The sequence below is a fragment of the Balaenoptera physalus genome (genome assembly GCF_965194825.1).
Source record: "Balaenoptera physalus genome assembly, chromosome: 17".
Lineage (NCBI taxonomy): Eukaryota > Metazoa > Chordata > Mammalia > Artiodactyla > Balaenopteridae > Balaenoptera > Balaenoptera physalus.
Window position 1 is genome coordinate 45,219,737 of NC_138895.1, and position 21,823 is coordinate 45,241,559.

The 21,823-nt window shown below is 37.6% G+C and overlaps 1 pseudogene across 1 annotated transcript in view; it reads right to left on the bottom strand.

Moving 5' to 3' along the window:
* LOC309646739 (protein Z-dependent protease inhibitor-like) overlaps positions 1-16,698 on the bottom strand; it is a 28,308-nt pseudogene extending 11,610 nt beyond the window's left edge. The window contains exons 1-2 of the transcript in view: positions 16,637-16,698; positions 16,456-16,522 (exon numbers count right to left, since the gene is read on the bottom strand). The product of the transcript in view is annotated as a protein Z-dependent protease inhibitor-like (transcript). The remainder of the gene's footprint in view (positions 1-16,455; positions 16,523-16,636) is intronic.
* Between the last annotated feature and the right edge of the window lie 5,125 nt (positions 16,699-21,823).

The following is a 21,823-nucleotide window of genomic DNA, read 5'->3' on the forward strand; positions in this document are numbered from 1 at the left end:
CAAACCTCTGGCCAGACTTATCAAGAAAAAAGAGTCAGAGCCCAAATAAAATCAGAAATGAAAGATGAAAAGTTACAGTTTATACCATAGAAAAAGTATCATAAGAGACTACTATGAGCAGTTATACACCAACAAATTGGAAAACCTAGAAGAAATGAATAAATTCCTGGAAACATACAACCTACCAAGACTGAATCAGGAAGAGACAGAAAATCTAAATAGACCAATTACTAGTAATGAAACTGAGTTAGTAACTCAAAAAATCCCAATAATCAAAAGTCCAGGAGCAGATGGCTTCACAGGTGAATTCTACCAAACATTTAAAGAAGAGTTAATACCTATCCTTCTCAAACTATTCTAAAAATAATTGAAGAGGAGGGAACAGTTCCAAAATCATTCCATGAGGCCAGAATTACCCTGATAGCAAAACCAGACGGACACCACACACAGAGAAAATTACAGGCCATAGGTACAAAAATCCTCAACAAAATATTAGCAAACAGAATTTAACAGTACATTAAAAGGATCATACATCATGATCAAGTGGGATTTATTCCAGAATGCAAGGATGGTTCAACAACCACAAATTAATCAACATAATACACAATATTAACAAAACAAATGATAAATATCATTGATCATCTCAATAGATGCAGAAAAAGCATTTGTCAAAATTTAACATAATTCATGATAAAAACTCTTAACAAAGTGGGTATAGTGGGAACATACTGCAACAAAATAAAGGCCGCACTCAACGATCAATGACTAACATCATACTCAATGACAAAAAGCTAAAAGCATTTCCTGTAAGGTCAGAAACAAGACAAAGATGCCCACTCTCACCACTTTTATTATAGAAGTCCTAGACACAGCAGTCAGACAAGAAAAAGAAACGACATCCAAATTGGAAAGAAAGAAGTAAAACTGTCAATATTTGCAGATGACATGATACTATAAACAGGAAACCCTAAAGATGCCACCAAAAACTATTGGAACTAATAAATGAATTCAGCAAAGTTGCAGGATACAGATTAGCATACAGAAATCTGTTGCATTTGTATACACTAACAATGAACTCTCAAAAATAGAAATTAAGAAAACAATTCCACTTACAATTGCACCAATTTAAATACCTCAGAGTAAATTTAACCAAGGAGGTGAAAGACCTGTACTCTGAAAGCTATGGCATTGATGAAAAAAATTAAAGATGACAAAAATAGTTGGAAATTTATACTGTTCTCATGGATTGGAAGAATTAATATTGTTAAAATGCCTATACTACCAAAAGCAATATAAAGATTCAATGCAATCCCTATCAAGATACCAACTGCATTTTTCATAGAAAAAACACAAATAGACCTAAAATTTGTATGGAACCACAAAAGACTCTGAATTGCTAAGGCAATCTTGAGAAAAAAGTACAAAATTGGAGGTATCACACTCCCTGACTTTGAACTATACTGCAAAACTATAGTAATCAAAACAGTATGGCACTGGCATAACAGCAGACACAGATCAATACAACAGAAATAAACCCATTCACATATGGAAAATTAATCTACAGCAAAGGTGGTAAGACTATACAATGGGGAAAATATAGTCTCTTCAATAAATGATGTTGGGAAAATAGGATAGCTACATGCAAAGGAATGAATCTGGACCACTATTTTACACCATATACAAAAATTAACTCAAAATGGAATAAAGACTTGAATGGAAAACCAGAAACTACTAAACTTCTAGAAGAAAACATAGGCAGTCAGATCTTTGACTTTGGTCTTAGCATATTTTTGGGGATCTATCTCCTTAGGCAAGGGCAACAAAAGCAAAAATAAGCAATGGGACTACATCAAACTGAATTTTTTTTTTTAAGCGAAGGAAACCAGCAGCAAAACAAAGAGGCAACCTTATGAATGGGAGAAAATATTTGCAAATCACATGTCTGATAAGAGGTTAATATCTGGAATATATAAAGAACTTATACAACTTAATATCAAAAAACCCAAACAATCCAATTAAAAAAATTGTCAAAAACCTGAACAGAAATTTTTCCAAAGAAGACATACAGCTGGCCAACAGGTACATGAAAAGGTCCTCAACATTATTAATCATCAGGGAAATGCATATCAAAATCACAATGAGATATCACCTCACAGCTGTGAGAATGGCTGCTATCAAAAAGACAAAAACAAAAAACAAGTGTTGGAGAGGATGTGGAGAAAAATGAACCCTCATTCACTGTTGGTGAGAATGGAAATTGGTGCAGCCACTATGGAAAACAATATGGAGATTCCTCAAAAAATTAAAAATAGAACTATCATATGATCCAGCAATTCCACTTCTGGGTATTTATTTGAAGAAAACGAAAATGATAATTTGAAAAAGAAAATGAAAATGCTAATTTAAAAATCCTAATTTATTTGAAGAAAATGAAAATGCTAATATGCAATGCTATGTTTATTGCACCATTATTTACAATAGCAAAGATATGAAAACAACCTAAGTGTCCATCAATAGGTGAATGGATAAAGAAGATATGGTACATGTATATAAAATAATGAAATATTAGTCAGCCATTATAAACATTTGTGAAAACATGAATAGACCTAAAGGGTATTATGCTAATTGAAATGAGTCAGACAGAGAAAGGCAAATACCATATATCACTTATATGTGGTATCTAAAAAAACAAAACAAATTAATAAATAAAACAAAACAGAAACAGATTCATAGATAGAGAGAACAAACTGAGATGGAGATGGAGGGAAGATGGGCAAAATAGGTGAAGGGCATTAAGAGGCACAAACTTCCAGTTATAAAGTAAATAAGTCACGGGGATTTAATATACAGGATAGGGAATATAGTCAATAATATTGTAATAACTTTAAATGGTGACAGATGGTAACTAGACTTACAATGGTGATCATCTCATAATGTATATAAATGTCAAATCACTATGTTGTACACCTGAAACTAACATAACATTGTATGTAAATTATACTTCAGTAAAAAAGAAACTAAAAATAGTAATAAAGTCAGAAGTGGAGAAAAAGAAATAATCAGGATAAATGTAGAAATGAAAGAAATAAATGAAATAGAAAGCAAGGAGAATCAACTAAGTTGGGTTTTTGTGAAGTGACAAAATTGCTCAATGGCCGGTAAGATTGATTAAAAAATGAGATAGTCATCAAAAAACCTATATTATAAATAAATAAAAAAGGAGGATGTAACTTCAGATGCAGAAGAACTTAAAAAGATAATGGGATATTATATACAACTTATGCCAATCCATTAAAAAATTAGATGAAATGGGCAAATTACTTGAAAAAATATAGCATATCAAAATCAACAGAAAAGAGAAAGCCTGAATAGTCACATTACCATAAAATAATTTTAATCAGTGTAAGTTTAAAATCTTCTCACAAAGAGAATGCTAGGGTCAGATGATTTTGCAAGCAAATTCTTTCATATACTTTCAAATATTTAAATAACAGGTATTTCTACAAAATTTTCTAGGAAATAAGAAAAGAGAGACTATTACCACCTTATTTTATGAGGCTATTAAACCTCATTATCAAAACCAGACAATGATGGTATGAAAAAGGTCAATTACAGGACAATCTCATTCACTAATATAGATACAAAAATTCTAAAGGAAGTAATAGGCAAATAAAATCCAATGAAATATACATCATTACTAAGATGGTTTCCTAATTATGAAGTTAATTCAATAATAGAAAATTAACAGATTAAAGAAGAAAATATAATCATCTTAATATATGGAAAATAAAAGAATAATTAAAATTCCCAGTCCATTAACTATTTTAAAATATCTCAGTAAACTAGAAATAAAAAAGAACATCTTTGATCTGCTAAGTGGTATCTACAAAAGAGCTACATAAGATTTATTTAAATCATGACATGTCAAAACATTCCCTTTAAAATCAGAAACAAAACGGTAGTTCACTGTCAGCCCTAACCAACACAGTAAAAGAAGAAAAATAAATAAAAGGTATACAATTTGGAAAGGAAGAAACAAAACTGTCATCACTGAGGTTGACAAAATTATCCACATAGAAGATACACTGACAATTTCTTTTGAATTAATAAGAGAGTTTAGCAAAGGTGCTGGATATATGTCAATATATGAGTCAATTGCATATATACAATCAGCAACAAGTAGTCAGAAAATATATATATTTAAAAGGTGTTATTTACAATGGCAACAAAAATAAAGTACTAGAAATAAATCTAATAGATGTGCAGAATCGTTAAAGAGATTATGATAATCTATTGAACGATATTAATAAGACCTAAATAAATTAAAAATATTATGACAATATACTGAAAGATATTAATAAGATCTAGACAAAAGACACTTCATCTTTTCATGGAGAGAAAGACTCAATATCACAAAAATACCAATTCTCAAATCTCTAGATTCAATGCAATTACAGTCAAAATTTCAGTAATATTTTTCATAGAACTTGACAAATGAGGTGTGAGGGACACTTCTTACTATATGGCCTCTGGTACACGTAAAATTTTTAACTATGAGAAGGTATTTTCTATTTTAAAAATTTACAGTTAAAATAAATTGTAGTAGACAGCCTCTAAGATGGCTGCCAATGATCCCCGCTTCCTCATATCTTGTGTGATCCCCTCCCCTTGGGGTGGACTGGACTTAATGACTCTTTTCTAATGGATAGAATATGGAAGACATGACGGGATGTCACTTCTGTGGCTTCTGCCTCAGGTGCTGGCTCTCACTCTCTCTGGATTGCTTGCTCTGGAGGAAGCCAGCTTCTACGTCTCCAGGCAGCCCTGTGGAGAGGCCGGAGTGACCGAACTTGGACATGGATCTTCCGAGGCTTGGCAACAGCCACATGAGGGAAATTGAAGGTGACTCCTCCCCAGGTCAAGTTTTGAGATGACTATCCAGCTCTTGCCCACAGCTTGAGCATGAGAGACCCTGAGCCAGAGGCCCCCAGCTAAGCCACTCCAGGATTCCTGACCCACAAAAACTGTGAGATAAGTATGAGTTGTTTCCAGCCACTAATGGAATAATTTGTTCTATAGCAATAGATACCTAAAACAAAGTACATTGATAAACATAAAAAATACATAAACAGAATAACAAAGGGCCATGAATAGCTGAGACACTTCTGAAGAAAAACAAAGTACGAAGACTTAGCCTAGCTGATATCAAGATTTATTACAAACCTATAGTTAATTACAGCAGTGTGTTTTTGGTGTAGAGAATTAGGTCAGTGGAATAGAATAGCAAAAATAGAAGCTGATTCACACCTGTTTGGAAGCTTAAATCTTATAAAGCTGGCACTGCAGCTAGGATGGCCAGGATGACAAGGGTGGGACTTGGGGATATTGGGGGCAATAGTTATTTCCCAAATGGTATAAAAATATTAATATTTAACAAAGAGTATGTCACACCTGTGTGAATCATCTGACTGACACCCTGGTTTCTTTCTACTCACCTAATTTGAGGTAAGTGGGTCTGCTCATTCAACTAGCTAAGGCAGTGATTCAATGTATTGACCCTGAGGTTAGCACAAGAAAGGGCTCAGCTCCTCCAAGAAAGTTTTCCTGAATTTCAGTTCTGGGCTCAGTTCTTGTCTTTGATTTGAGAGAGCACTTTATACATAACTCCACTACAGCACATACTTTGCCTATTAAGATGTTAAGATCATGAACTGGGAAACAAGATTGGCTGGATTTAAGTAATGAGCAAAAGACTTAATCTCAGTTTTCTCACAATAAAATAGGGATGATAATAAGAATTGTCTTCTACCTCCAAGTTCTTGTGAGAATTGAAAGGTTTGTTCATACAAAATGTTTGAAACAAAATGTTTGAAACACCCAAAATATTTGAAACATTTATTTCAAACATTATTTTCAAGTATTTGAAAAAAGAAGATAGTGGTGAAGCATAGCATTCCAGGTAGGAGAAATAATAATTTTCAACATTTCAAAGGTTGATTTGGGGGTATCTTCAGATAGTTCAGTGCAATTAGAGGATAAAGTGTGAGTTGGGAAAGGGGAGAGACAAAGCTGGATAGTAAGAATGGCTACATTATGGTAGTTCTTGCATGGCACACCATGGAATTTGGACTTTTTCTTGAGACTAGGTCATTGAAGGCATTTAAGCAGAGGAGTGATATAATCAGATCTGAATTTTAGAGAGCTCACTGGTCACAGTGGGAGGAATCATTTATAAGAGGGGAGTTAACCTGGGAGGGAAGATTACCAGGGAAATGCTCAGTCATTCTCTGCTTCAGCCACTTGGCTCGTAGTTATTCAGCTATTGCCTTTGTGCACCTTCTCCTATAGAGAAACATCATAGTGCTTTAAAAACCTTTTCAATTTTTTTCCCTTTCCCTCCCCACTTGGTGACTCTATGTGCTTTATGTGGGCATTCCATTATTTTCCTTAATTTTCAGAGTACATAGTCACTAAACTTTCCATAATTTACTCAAGTTTCTTTCCATTAGTGTCCAACCCAGTGTCTTTTGTTCAGTGGATCACACACATTTTTCCAAATTTTGCTTCACTGAAGTTTAATGCCTTATTTTTTCCATTTCTGGGACACTCCTTAGACTTAATGGGAAAAATGAAGCAGCACATTCAAAGACCCATTTGGCTGCCATGCAACCCTGTTGATTTATCATCAATAAGTAAACAGAAACTCTGCTTCTAAAAAAAAATCCATGCTGGAGATCTTTCTTTGTAAAACAACTCTCAGACGAAAATTGTACCATGTGCCTTTGCAGATCATCTTTGGAGCTTCCATTTACCTATTCTTGGTACCTCTAGTCCCAGCATGCAAACAAGAAGGGCTCAAAAGCACCATGACGCTCCCCTTCCCAACAGACATGGCCCACATCCCTCTCCATACACACACCTGCTACTCCCTAAGCTAACATCCTCTAACTGTAACCCTATTTGAGAAACTGTCTGTGTGAAACCAGTGGGTGTAGAAATAGCAGGTGACTCCATTTCAGCAGTTTTGGTGACCAGAGAAGAATTATTGCTTCCTTCACTTTGTGTCTCTGGTAAGTGCCCAAGAGGTGTAGTCAAAAAATCAACACATTAGTAATCCAGCAGGACTAACTCCAGCTGTTTAACATGGCCCAGCTCAAATGTCACATCCTCGGTGATGCCTTCCTTGACACCTTTCCTCTCCTAGTCACAGTTTCACTGTGCCCTTTGCACTCCCATAGCCCTTTGTTCAAACTACTAGTATAGCATTTATCACCACTGTTATTTTAACTTTTTGAAAATTGCATTTGAGTATGGTAGAGGGATGAGAGAATGGATTTTCAAGGAGAAAAAACTGTGGATGCCCATTGTATTATGCTACACTCAGGTTTGTGACTTTGGGTAAGTAAATACCCTCGTTGAACCTCAGTTTTCTTGTCTGTAAAAGAGACTGTAGGATTAAATAAAGAAGAGAAGATAATGCCTATATCACAGAACCTGGCCTCCAGCAGATATTTAACAAAAATCAGTTCTCTTTCTTTTCCCTTCCTGTTTAGATGTGGACCTGTCTGTCTCTCCCACTAGACCACAAAGCCTTCTGGGGAGACACTTTGACTTATGAATCTTTCTAGCACCTAGTACAGTGTCCAATCCAGGTGTTCAATGCAAGTGTGTTGGCTGCTGGATGAAAGGAATGCCATGTTGAACCCTGGAAAACTTGGCCCAACTTATTGGCCAGTGTCCTCTGACAATGCCTGTGGACCTCTGGTTTGGTTTACCTCATTATTGTATCCAAGCTCTTGATTTGTGGGTGATGAAATGAGACAGGAAAGCTTAAGTAAGTCCATATAGTCTTTGAACTTAAGATAGGTAAATGTAGACTCCTTGTTAAAGTTCCTACTCTTTGGAAAGCTGTGAGTTGTAAATTAGAGGACCTGCTTTACTTGGAGAAAAAATAATTGGGGCTAAACCTTGAAGACATTGGAGTTATTTGGAGAAAGTTTTTAGTATAATTGAGGTATTCCCTCAGGAATTGTCCTGCAGTACAAAAATGGATTCATGATCAAGGTCCCTTGGTGTTCTTCTGTGGAAAAGCACATGCTTTTGGCTGAAGAAAAAAAAACAAACAAACTTGGCAAGTACTGTACTACTTTAAAATCCTTTCAATATCTGAATTAATTCCATGTCACCACACTTAGCTTCAAACCAATGTTTCATGTGGCCTGTGTCCTGGTGCACTTACTGCACGTGGTATGACCAAGGTAAGTTGATGGCAATCCCAATGTAAGACATCAGTCATACAGATACATGATGTTGATGACTTGTGAATACTTTGTGCTTATTGGACATCTTTTTCTTTTGACCATTTCCTCCATGACACTTTCCAGGTCAGTGCCCTGTTTGGATCTCTATAAAAATCTGGCATTCCCCATCTTTCCAGTCAAGTCAACACCCACTATGAGCCAAACATTGTTCTAGGTATTGGGGATAGAGTGAGAAGCAAGATGGACAAAGCTCCTGTCCTCAGGGAGCTTACATCTTAGTGCACCTCTGAACTCGTTTTATTTACTCCCGTTTTTGGTGTTTTGGCTTTCATTTCCTCACCTTCAGTTTATCTATCTATGAATTCTATTATGTGCATCTGGCACACTCCATTTTGCTTTTTTAAGGTTTTTGACTTCTTCTTTCCCTTTGATGGTCTATTTATTTTTCAAGCTATGATACGATCATAAACTTTCAGAGCTAGGTGAGCTTTGAGCCCACATAGTCCAACAGTAAGCCACAGAGATGTATTGATTTGTCCTCTCACATAACGACCTGCTGGTGGGTGGAGCCCAGCACTGACTGCCAGTTCATTGCTTTTCATTATCCATTACACTGCCTCCCTGATTTCCTACCCAGTTTTCTCATGCCTACCCTTATGCAGATTTCCTTTATTCAGCAAAATTTATGAATTCCAATTTCATGCCAGGCCCCGCTCTATCTACTGGGGAGACAAAGACATAAATCATTTCTATAAGATCATAGTCTTCCTTCTCTTTGCTATTTCCTTTCACTTTATTGTAAATATTTTCATATTCTAAGAAGATTTGCTGGTTCCTTAAATACCCCTGCCAAATTTCTCATTTTTTATTTTAGATATTTTTCAACTTTAAATTTCACTTATTTTTATTTACACATAAATATGTCCTCTATTGATTCTCTTTTAGATTTGTCATTCTACATGGTAAATAGTTTTATATAAATAAGCATTCTTCAATTAGACTTCTCTTACAGATTGATCCTAAATCTTATATTTCAGACAGTCACCTTTCATGTTTCCTTGCTAACACAGATGCAATTCCTTCTTACCATCAAGTGACTCAGGGGCACGTAACAGTGGTTTCAACCTTGACCCCATAGTGGATTCCCCTGAAGGGGGCTTTTAAAAATACTGATGCTGGGACCTCACCCCAAACAAATTAATTTAGAATATCTGGAGCCAGGGTCTAGACAGGTACAGTTAAAAAAAGCTCCCATAGGATTCTAACATGCTGCCATGGAGAACCACTGGTTTATAGGATAAGTATAATTTCCTTCCATAATTGTCCTCTTTCCCGTTTCTTTTGGGACAGTAATATTTTATATACTAGCTCTTTTCCTACAATTCAAAGCCATAATTTGACCAGAAATGACATGATTTTCAAACTTTCATTAACCACTATACCCCATATACCTGTATTCCTAGACCGATCTGTACGGAGAGCCCCTAAAGCAGTGTCTTTTCAACATTTTTTCTTGTTCTGAAACATTGAGTCTTCTTTTCTCCTCTTGGGCTCTGTACATGTGCGCTATTTAAATCCCATTTCCAACTTGAAGGCACATTTTCTCCATATCTGTGCTCTTCACATTTTATTTAATCTTTTTGGCTCTGCTTTGAGTGGCCCCCTTCCTTCTGTACTTTGCTGTCTCAAGCTTAATATCACTGCTCTCTTTCTATAGATTTGGAATTTAGGTTTCCTACAGTGGGCTGCTGTTTTATTTTTATCATTTTAATTTTTGCCTCTTACATTCATTTTCCCAGAACTCTCCTGCCCCGTTTTCTTTTATTGAAATTCCTTCTTTTGAAGCCAGGATTTTTATCTCCATGGTTTTGATATCCAAAAAGAAATAGTTTCCTGATTTTCTTCACTGTTCTCTTGCTGCATGTTGTTTATTCCCAATAATTTTATATTTTCTTCTTAATTTCAAAACTTGAAATACACATTCATCTATATTCTCCCTTTTGTCTCATCTGAAACCCATTCTGCGGTCACCTTTCAATCTTACTTAACTACATAACTCTTCTTCCCTGTTTGTTACACTTGTATGACTTCTCCAGCTATGCATATAACACATGACCCCCTAAAATTCCTACATTCAAAATTCCTGGAAAATACCTAACTCTCTCCTCTCCTCATCACAGATCTCATCCACAATCATATTTTTTCTCATGCAAATTCCTAGTCTGTTACTTTCAGTGGGACTGTTCATTCATCACCTTATCTGTTTAATTATGCCACATATTTGCTTTTATTCACTCTCATTCATTCTTTAAGTAAGTGAGCTTGGGATTCAAAACTGCCTAGAAAACTACCACATAGTTATTTCCATGAGTGCAGATCCTTTCTCTCCTTGGTACAATTCTCTAAGCAAATCCTGGATCTCTGTTTCTCTGGGAGTCACTACTAAGTCCTAACTATAGGTGATTTGGTTACCGCAAATGCTCAGGCACATCCTGTAGTCCACCCTGTAAGATCACTACTGAAATAGACACTACATTTAATCTTGTCTACACCATCTTGTTCTTTATCTGGACTTATGTGGATTTCTCTCAATCAGTTTTTGGTTTCACAGGGTATCTTTCTCCTGCCCTTTGTCTGTGTTCCTCTATTGATGATTGCTTCCTGTGTGAAATTGGTGGGCTGGCTGCCACTGACTCCCAGCTGCACAAACTAATTCATCCCTGGAGCTTGGCATCCATGGGCACTTACACATTGTTTTTCCTGTTCACTCAACTCAGACCTGCCAATATGGCAGTTGCCTCGGATTCCTTCTGCTTTTCCTCACTAGCATATGGTATGGTTTGACCTGGTGAAGTTGAGTTTCAGTTTTACTGAGAAAAGACGTACTCTAATGTAAACTGAACACAGAGAGTGACAGAACAGAGACCTCCACTCTTATTTATTCAACAGCTCTTTGTGTTGAGCCCTTGATCTAAGCCAGGCACCTTACTAGTATATGCTGAAGTAAGATTTTAGCTCTGACCCCAAGGAACTTTCAAATTAATGGAAGAGCCAGTAAAGCATTCCCATAATTAAAGTATATCAGCAAATATACCTTAATTATTAGAAAAGGTAAAATAATCTATTGCTAAAGAGGACAGGCTTTGAAGTCAGGCAGACCTGCACTTGAATTTGGACCTCACCACCAGCTTGGCCTGGGGCATGTTCCTTAATGTTTCATCATCTCTTCCTCTTGTCTGTAAAAGGATTCTAACAGTTCTTTCAACATAAGATTGTCATGAGGATTAAATGAATTAATAGAGGTTATGTGCTTAACCCAATGCTTAACTCTTAATAAGTGCTCAGGAAATATTGGTTTTATGTGGTATTTACAGGCTGCTAGGGGAGCACAATGGGAAAGTCAAGGAAGATTTCCAGGAAGAAGTGACACGACTTGAGTTTTGAGAGACAAGCACTGGTGATAGCTAAATGAAGTGAAGAAAAGTAATTCTTTAAAAATATGTTTTTAAATTGAAGTATAGTTGATTTACAATGTTGTATTAGTTTCAGGTGTACAGCAAAGTGATTCAGTTATACATATATACATATATTCAGTTTTATATATACTTTTTCAGATTCTTTTCTCTTATAGGTTATTACAAAATATTTAGTATAGTTCTCTGTGCCATACAGTAGGCCCTTGTTGGTTACCTATTTTATATACAGTAGAGTGTATATGTTAATCCCAAATTCCTAATTTATCCACCCCCCCCCTTTCCCCCTTTGGCAACCATAAGTTTGTTTTCTATGTCTGTGGCTCTAAGGAAAAGGAATTCTAAGTAGAGGGGGCAGCACATGCAGAGGTATGGAAGTGTGAAATAATATGATGAATGCATGAACCCCAAGTAGTCCACTGTGTATGGCTGAAGCAGAATAATCCATGGCCGGAGGAAGGGAAAGATGATGACTGAAGCAAATAAAATGTTAGAACTCATTTCAGCAGAAGAAATTCTGCAAAAAAACCCATATATCACTCTCTACATAAGTGCCAAGATATATGAGGGAGATGCAACCTCAAACTCTCAAAGACATCTGAGAAGACCTTCCACTGAGATAGGAGGCAGAAAGAACTGCAGAATGAAAAAGAGATGGGGCAGAAATGATGGCATCCTGACACTCTGTTAGAAACGTGTCGTACAAAAGACAATGGTGTCTTGTCCCAAAGGGTCAGAAACTTGCAACCTGTACCTTTCCTACAGATCCATGACCTCAAAACCCATCTCCATCCACCACTACATTAAACTTTTCAGCAGTCCCTCTCCCTGTTTGTTATCAGACACATAAGTATGTAGCTTAAGATCTTAATGAAAGAGCAGAGCAACTTGGTGCTATGACACCTGAACCCAGCAGCTGTGGGTGAATGACCTGCAGACAGAAAAGCAATACTCCTTGTCCAAGCAACATAGACATGGCTGTGCTGTGTCCTGTAGACACCCAGGGTTGAATTTGTGCAGTCATTGCCAGAAAAGCACACCACACCCACATGTCAAAACAAACATGATATCCAGGGGAGGAAAATCAAGGTTTCAGTTGTTTCTTTTCTTCCCTCTCCAAATCCCAAGAATCCAGTGAGTTTTCATAACACTTCTAAAATGTCAGGAGAAAAAACTCTTACTTTTAAAAAAGTTGGAATCACCAAGGGGGTCTTTTGCGAGTCTAGTTTCACTCTAGGCCCCCTCGGGGATAGTATGGGGTGCAGGTGTGCCTTGCTTTAAGAAAATGCAATGAAAAAATATATCAAGCATAGATTAGAGACTTGAGGAGGTGATTATTCATATTGTAATATAGGTTTTTAATTTTATCTGAATCATAGGTTTGCTTTAAAACAGCAGTCACTCTCCTGTGAAGCAGTGCCCATTTTCATATTGCTAATTTGGTAGAGTTGGAGAGAGAGTGTTGAGAAATTTAGTGTTCAAGGATTAAATAATTATTTTTATTTATGGACGACATATCAAAAATAAAGACTAAGCATTTATGAAATGTTGGGAGCCATTGAGAAAGGAAATAATTATGTACTAAGTATTTATTATGTGTAAGGCACTTTACATATGTTATGGGGATAAAATTTATTAAAGCATAATTCCAATTTCACTTCCTTCTTTTCTCTGCCTGAGTTTTGCAACTTCTCTCATCCTCTCTCCTGTAAGAAGAGATCTGAATTTGTGGTCATTTTCTTATGATTTTTAAATAGAGCATCAGGAAAGTGGGTAGAGAGAGAAAAGACTGGATAGGTCAGGAGGAAGATGGAAAGGACTATGAGAACAAGAGCTTATATGGACCAAAGAGAGCTTGGTGATGTGTAAACTAATGGGGGACTTGAATGGGGATTCGCGAGAAGCTATGCGCTATGAGAAAACTGTATTTTATGAAGTCATACTTTAAGTTTTGAATTGAACTTCCTTTATGTTCTTCAAGAGATGCCTGGACTATGCTACTTTGAATGTGAAATTTTACTGACTCCATGCAATAGGAGGCATGTTTGATCTCATTCAATCTTGCAATAACCATATGAAGTGGGCATTTTATTTTCATTATACAGATGAGAAGACTGAGTTACAAAGATGTTCAGAGACTTGGCTAAACCACACAGCTAGACTATGCAGAGCTTGGATTTTAAAATAAGTTTGTTTCCAGTATTAGAAAGACAGGAGATAACAAGTGTTGGCAAGGGTGTGAAGAAAGGGAACCCTTGTACACTTGGTGGGAATGTAAATTGGTACAGCCATTATGGAAAATAGGAGGGAGGTTCCTCAAAAAATTAAAAATAGAACCTCCATACAATCTATACAATCTAGCAATCCTACTTCTGGGTATACATCCAAAGGAAGTGAAATCAGGATCTAGAAGAGGTTATCTGCACTCCCATGTTCACTGAAGCATTATTCACAAGAGCTGAGATATGTAAACAACCTAACTGTCTATGGATGGATGAATGGATAAAGAAAATGTGGCATATACATACAATGGAATATTATTTAGCCATAAAAAGAAGGAAATTTGCCATCTGGAGCAACATGGATGAACCTGGAAGGTGTTATGCTAAATGATATTAGCCAGACACCAAAAGACAAATACTGTATGATCTCATTTATATGTGAAATCTAAAAATATAAAACTCATAGAAGAGAGAATAGAATGGTAGTTACCAGGGGCTGGGGCCCGGGGAAATGGGGAAATGTCAGTCAAAGGGTACAAACTTTTGGATGAATAAGTTGTATGGAGCTAATGTACATCATGGGTCTATAGTTAATTATACTGTATTATATACTTGAAATTTGCCAAGAGAGTAGATCTTAAGTGTTCTCACCAAACACATACACACACAAATGGTAACCATGTGAGGTGATAGAGGTGTTAATTAACTTGCATCTGGTAATAATTTCACAATGTATACATATGTTAAGTCATCACATTGTACACCTTAAAACGTCATGTTGTATAACCTAAATAGATACAATTTTTATTTGTTAATTATACCTCAATAAAGCTGGGGGGGAAACTCTAGAACATTAAAAAAAAAAAACAAGTAAAAATAGGCCTTTTCTTATGTTATCTTTATGCACTCATGTCAACTACCCTTCCTTATTTTCTGGGATTTCTTCTTTTTTTTCTTTTCTCTATTCATTTAGGAAATAATAATCCTGATTTAATTCTGTTTGTGATTATCCTTAAGTTATTCAAAAGTATCTTTTCTGTTAAACAAAGCAGAAAATGTGTGTACTGTATTTTGATTCTTTTCTGTGTAAAATGAATATTTTAACATGTGTTTCCTCCTATCACCACCCCACATCTTCCTTTGCCTCCTCTTAAGTTTGTATAATTTTATGAGTATATTTGTTTTACCTATATTCTCTTTTAATAATCATTTTTGATATTCACATCAAATTTTATCAGCTGCAATTCTTAGTTCACCTAAGTAAATATAGAGCTGTTTCTTCCATATTCTGGCATTAAGCTGCTTGACAGTCAAATCACTGTCCTAACTTTCAGTGCTATATTTTTGTCTTTTAATGTGTTTTCATAACATTTTTAATGGAAGGGTGGTCAGAAGAAGAGGGAAATGTAATAGAGCTAAATATACATATTTCATAAGAGAAAAGTAATAGATAAATCAATAAATAGCAATATAATCTTATTGTAAAAGAAACGGCTAAAGTATTTAAAAGTAATAACTTGGAGGATGGTAAAGGTGAGATAAAAGCTACTGTTTTGCACTACATACATTTTAATATGATTTATAAAGTAGCCATGTGCATACATTTTTTAAATAAACAGTGATATATGTGCCAAAGTCCGGGTCTAGACAATAAACATGGAATAAAATTGGATGAATATGTGGTACATCTGGGCCGCTCTTTCCCCCCCTCTCCGAGAAGCATACAATCCTCGGATCTGGGGGTGGGGGAGAGTTAGAAAACACTAGGATCTGGTGAATGTCCTCAAGAACCAGTCCTTGTAACCTGCCCTCCCCCTACGCTGGACTGAATCCCAGGGGACGGCCATAGAAGCCCCAGACAGATTTGGGGATCCAAATATCGAGGAGTTCTATGTTCCACTTCTTGTCAGGGTCTTGGGAGGCAGCAAGACCCCATAGTTCCTTGTGCCACTACAGATTAGACAAACAGAAGCACCAAGGCAGACTGACTTGTGGCAAAACCACAGATCCTCCTTATCCCTTAATGCGGTGCAGGGACAGCAGATTCTTTCCATGGGACTGACATTGTTCAGCATCTGAGAATGAGGCTGGAAGACCTGCAGGATGGAGTTGCCCATAGTAGATGTGGTGTGAACCATAAGACGAGGGGCCGGATAGGAACAAGGGCATCTCAGGTGTGGCTGCTGTGGAGAGGGGATGATGACTAAAGACTAGATAAAACCACATGCATCTCCGCAGATGCCTGTGTGGAACTGATCATGAACGACATGCAGGAGACCCCTCTGGATAAGCTGCTGCCATGTAAATCCCTGTGGAGCTTGGGTGCCTCACCCCACAACCATCTCAGGGAGATTCCAGGAGAAATGCTTAAGCGAATTATCAGAATCCTCGGTTAGAAACAAAAAAACAACTCTGGTTAACATAAGCATTAAAGGAATTTACAGTAAGGATACCAGAGAGTTCTCAGAATTAGTGGGTTCAAGAAAAAGGGTGAATTACCTCCAGCCAAAACCACAGCACAGGAAGTTTCTGGTGAGATGTGGATGACACCACCACTGCATCACCCCTGTCAGAAATGGACACAGGACATCACTGCTGTCAACCTCTGCCACTCCCAGAATAGGACTTTGGACGCCATTGCTGTCGCTGCTGCCAGGATAAATTCTCTAGTGTCCCTCACTTCCTGTTCACTGCTGATTTGATGTACTGGGTGAGACTAGCCTGTTGGCCAACATCAGCCATGTGGCCATCTCCAGCTGCTTGGGTTTGATCCAGAGGGAATGGTCCCCATTCCCATTTATTGTAGCATCCCCCACCCCCTGTCCCACTCAAAGGAAAAAGGTTCACACTCATACTGTCAAGTATGACCACGTCCACCACTTTTGACTGAGAATACTTTGAATCAACCTGATTTACCTGGAACGGACTAGATTTAATTATACTGTCTAAATTCAACCATAGAAAAAGGTAAGCTTACATTTTCACACACCTGAGCTTTGGTCTGAGGAGTTCCTATCTACATCATTCAGTCACATGAATAACAATACCTTGCCTGTGCACATGAATATGCCGTTTAATCATCACAACCACCCTGGACTGCATTATTAGCCCACTAACCTGACTTGAAAGTTAGGAAGCTAAGGGTCAAGGAAGTTAAGAGAATTTTTCACACCAGTAAGTGGCAGAGCCAATATCCAATCTTGAGTCTTAGGTTTGCCTAAAGCCCTGAAGCCTTTCAAAACATTACACTGTGATTTATTCTCAAGAGGCTAGAGCCAGATGATTACTAAATTAGACTTTCTAGATCATTTTTTCTGAGCTCCTGTCCTTAGCATGATGTCGTTTTCCTCTTCTGTTAGACCTAAAAGAGGATTCTGTGCACATGTCCGAAATGCTGCATGTCTCCTCCAAATATGATACTGAAATCTAATAAAGCCTGCAGAATTCATCCTTTTTGGGTCACAGTCCTGTGCCACCAGAGAAACAGAATTAATCAGAAACAAAGAACGAGGTATTCTTTGCCTACTCACCACATTTTCCCACCCCAAGCTCCTTTCTTTCTCTTGCACTGCCTGAGTAGGAAGGGATGAGTAGAGACGAAGGCATTTTCCAGGTAATCTTGTCTGCTGTGCTTCATCCTGACTGCACTTGGAGACATCAGGGATTCCCCACTCCTCTACCTCCCCTTAGCTGAGCAGAGTATTTAGGGGTCAGGAAATGTTTAAGAGTAGAACTGTAATAGGTGTAAGTAAGAAACATATCTATTTTCCATTAAGGAGGTTCACTTCTCTGTTGGGGTTGTTATAGGACTAGGTCAGGAGGCTGCTTGGGTCTGTCTGGTATCTTTTCTGCCTGGGTGGGTATTGCCCATCCCCTTGCAGCTCCCCCTCTGGAGCAGGTAGTCTCTTCTTCCAAACCTGCCTTCCTCTGATGGAGTCAGGTTGATTGGACGCCTTGGTTTTAGGTAGTGACACAATAGAGTAATAATGGTGAATTTTTGTTTTCAGGACATTGGAAAATGGAGAAAGGAGCATTGTGCCCATGTATTTTACAGTTGTTCAATGAGGCTGTTCCCATGGTGAATTGCAGAGTAATTATATTTTATGGCAAAAATAACATCTTTGTGGGTTTACCACACAACCTGGTTATCTGTTACTCAATCAACCCAATCCTAGCATAGGGTCTCACCCAGGGTCACCATGTAGTAAACATTCGATGAATAGAAGAATGAAAACTCTAAAGACTTGGGAGCAGATGTAAATCCCTAGAGTATGACAAATTGGATTTAGAGTAGACTAAGAAGGTTCAGTGAGTAATGTCAATGAAAAATAGTTGGCAACCTGTTGCAACTCTTCACTTGTTTTCTGAGTGGCCTTCCTTCCTCCTTCCCTCCCTTCTTTCTCTCTCTTTTTCTCTTTCTTTCTTTCCTTTCATCACAGCAATTTTCAAGCACCAAGTAAAGAGAGTTATCTATTGAATCCCCATGCACGTATCACCCAGCTTTAATAACCATCCAATTTTCTGCTTCGTTATTCTCAACCCCCTCTTCCTTCACAGTTTTTTGGAAGTATTTTAAATCAAAACCAAGACATTTCACCCCAAATTACTCCACCCACCATTATTTTAGTATGTTTCTCCAACAGAAGATGTTTTAAAAATCTACAAAAACAGTCACACACAAGCCCCTCCCCCCAAATTAATAATCAGTCTGTAATGCCATCTAATAGTTAACTTGTGTTTGGCTTTTATCTTTTCTAGGCTTCCTGTAAGATTTTTTTATTAAATGTTAATTTGTGGCTTAAGACTGGTGCTTTCCTACTCTTCATGGTTACCTCTAACACCTTTCCCTTCAAACTCCAATTGAGCACTTATAATTGTTAACTGAATAATTTCTACCTCTATTAATTCACTCGAGGAGCGAGCACTTAAAATGCACTCACCATTATGAAAGGTTCTGGAGCTACCACGGTAAGATAGGGTCCTTGGCCACAAGGATCTTACAGTTCCAAGGGGTATATGGCCAGCTTGGATGTCCCTCGAACACTTCACACTCAGCATGATAAAATCAATCTCATCCTAAAAGGCCAACTCTAAGTTTCTGAAGTCTGATGGTGACCTCACCATTCTTCATGCTTCCCAAGCTCCACACTACTGACTCTTTTTCTTTATCCTGTCAGTTCCAAACCTGACTATTTGTCTTCTGAAGTGTTTTCTATATCCACTTTTTTTCCTCCAGGAAAGCATTTTTCTGTAATGAAGAAACTGTGATTGTGATGAACTGTGTAAGAATTTACAAGGGTCCTGCCTTCTCAGTTGGGGCAAACTGAGAGGGAGTTAGAAGAGCTCCAAGGGTCTGGAGTCCAATGTTTTGCCGGGAGAGGCTTCATATGAAGTGGGTCCAAGGATACGGTGTCAGGATGGAGACACAAGAGCACGGGGGAAGGAGCTTGAAAAACAGTACCATGCATCCCATATGACAGGCATGGCAAGTAGGGAATGGGCAAAAAGGACGTAAAGGTGTGACCAGGAGTTTTGGGAGTGAGATAGGGCAGGTTGGAGGAGTGACTCTTTTTGGTCCATGTGGAACTTCGTTTGGAAGCAGAGAATCAGTGTTTGATTGCCTGCTTTACCTAATTGCCATGTATCAAATTGCTGCAAATTTCACAGCTTCAAACAAAATTCTTTTATTATTTCACAGTTTTGCAGGTCAGAAGTCCAGGCAGCTTGGCTGTGTTCTCTGCTCAGGGTCTCACAAGGCTCATGTACAGCTAATGGCCACCAGGGGTCTTATTTGGAGGCTGGGGAAATCAGCCTTCATTTCTATAACCCTTCTCAGGCTATCAAATAGAGAAAAATACCATCTTCAAATGATGGGGATGATTTCTACTCTCTCTGCAGTTTTCTTCACTGTGGCATTGATCCTAACAACAGACATAATCCTTCTCCCTTTTTCCTCAGCTTGAACAATGGTTTAATCTTCTTACTTAAAAGCTCATGCCCTCTGTTTATGAAAACACACACACACACAATTTTTTTATAGGTTTGAAAAGACAAATGCTTTGCGTGTGTGTGAACATGTGTTTTTATTTAAATTAAATTCTTGTAACTTCATGACCTCACCCCACTGAAGATTGAGATGCTAAGACCCTTGCCTTTTCTCATTGATCTCAGGGTCATCTGAAATATTTAGTGTATTTCATACATGATCACATCAACAATGAACTATCTAATTGGTTTTCAAGAAGGCTTTTCTTACTTAGTTTACAAAAATTATAAAAAATAAATCTCCTACTATTAGACTCATCATATACTTCCCAGGCTCTCTTACTGACCACTTTTTCTCAAAAGACTCAGGAGTTTGCTAATTGTAATGTTTATTTCTGAGGTTAGGGTGTGAAAATAAGGATTTTCAACAGGCTATGTGATTATATCAACCATGGAAGTGGACATTCATTAACATACTGCTCAGAAGAAGAAAACAACACTCAATTTTCTTTCAAACCAATGGGGACTCTGTTATCTTTTCTTAATATGGGGTTGCAGTTAGTACCTATTTATTTCTTAGTATTTTAGGAAAAAAAATTCCCCTCAGCCTCTTTTAGAATCCAATAGTTTGCCTGTGTAAGATTTGAAAAATAATACGTTTGCTGGAAGTTAGAATCTGATCCAGTACCTTGAAAATCAATAGCAATCTTGGAGAAAGAGTTCTTAGAAAAACCATAGCAAATACTTGCATATATTAAAAGATAAGATTCACAGGGGTAAGTACTACTATCTGATCAAAGTGAGATGACCAAATTGACTTCTGTAATTTAAGGTTAATTTTCCAACCCGGAATCCATTTGACCTAGTGTTGACTTAAATAGATAGTGCCCTGAAGAAAACTCTTCACTCTAAAAATTATTTAACCTCAACCTTCTGCTATTTTAAAATTTATGTTCCATTTTCTCCAGTACTTGAATTGGCAAAGAAAGAGGGTGGGATGGAATTAGTGCACATGTGTTTCCATCTTTCCTCTCTTCCTCTTTCCCTTAGCAGATCCAGACAAGATAAAACAGTGTGGTAGGAATACCTGGCCTATAGTTGGTGCTCAGTAAGTAGTTTTTGAATACATAAATGAATGGATGAGTGAATGAAGGTAGCACAAAAGCAAGGAAGCTGAATTCTTATGGAGTGGGTTTTATCCTCTATAAGGCAGCAGGTGATTTGCAGGAGCCAAGAACAGAACAGCTGCTTCCCATCACCTTCCCCCAAACTCCAGCAGTGGGTGTTGCTGTGACCTCAGCCTTGCTGGCACTTACTGTACAGGGAGGACGTGCAAGTTCAGAAATTTTATGAAATAAAGTCAAGAAAATTTACAGGATGCCTGCGGGGTAGGGGGTACCAAAAAAGACCAAATGGGAGTTTATGTAGTGACTGTACCGGTAAAATGTTCCCCTGGTGGCTGGCTGTGAAGTCTAGAATTTGGCTCCTAATGTCATCAAGGGTGACACATGTTATTAATGGCACTGCCTTCTGGAATCTACTTGATTCTTGCCAAATTCTCTCTCTTTCTGTCTCTCTCCTTTTCTCCCCCCCCACCCCACTCTCTCACTTTCCCTTTCATTTTCCCTCCCTCCATTTCTTGCACACACTCTCCATCTTTCCATGGTGGTGATGGACAGGTTTAGAGAAGACAGCTTCATTTAGGGTCTGCTGAGGTGGAGGGCCAGTTTCTCCTGTGACAGGCACATTCATGAACTCAGAGTCACACTCCAAGAACATCTAAAGATGATTCAGCATCAACATGAGGTACTTTGGGTTTTTTGGCAATTTCTAAGCTACCAGGGAAGGGGGACAAAAAAGGTGGAAATGAATCACTTCATGT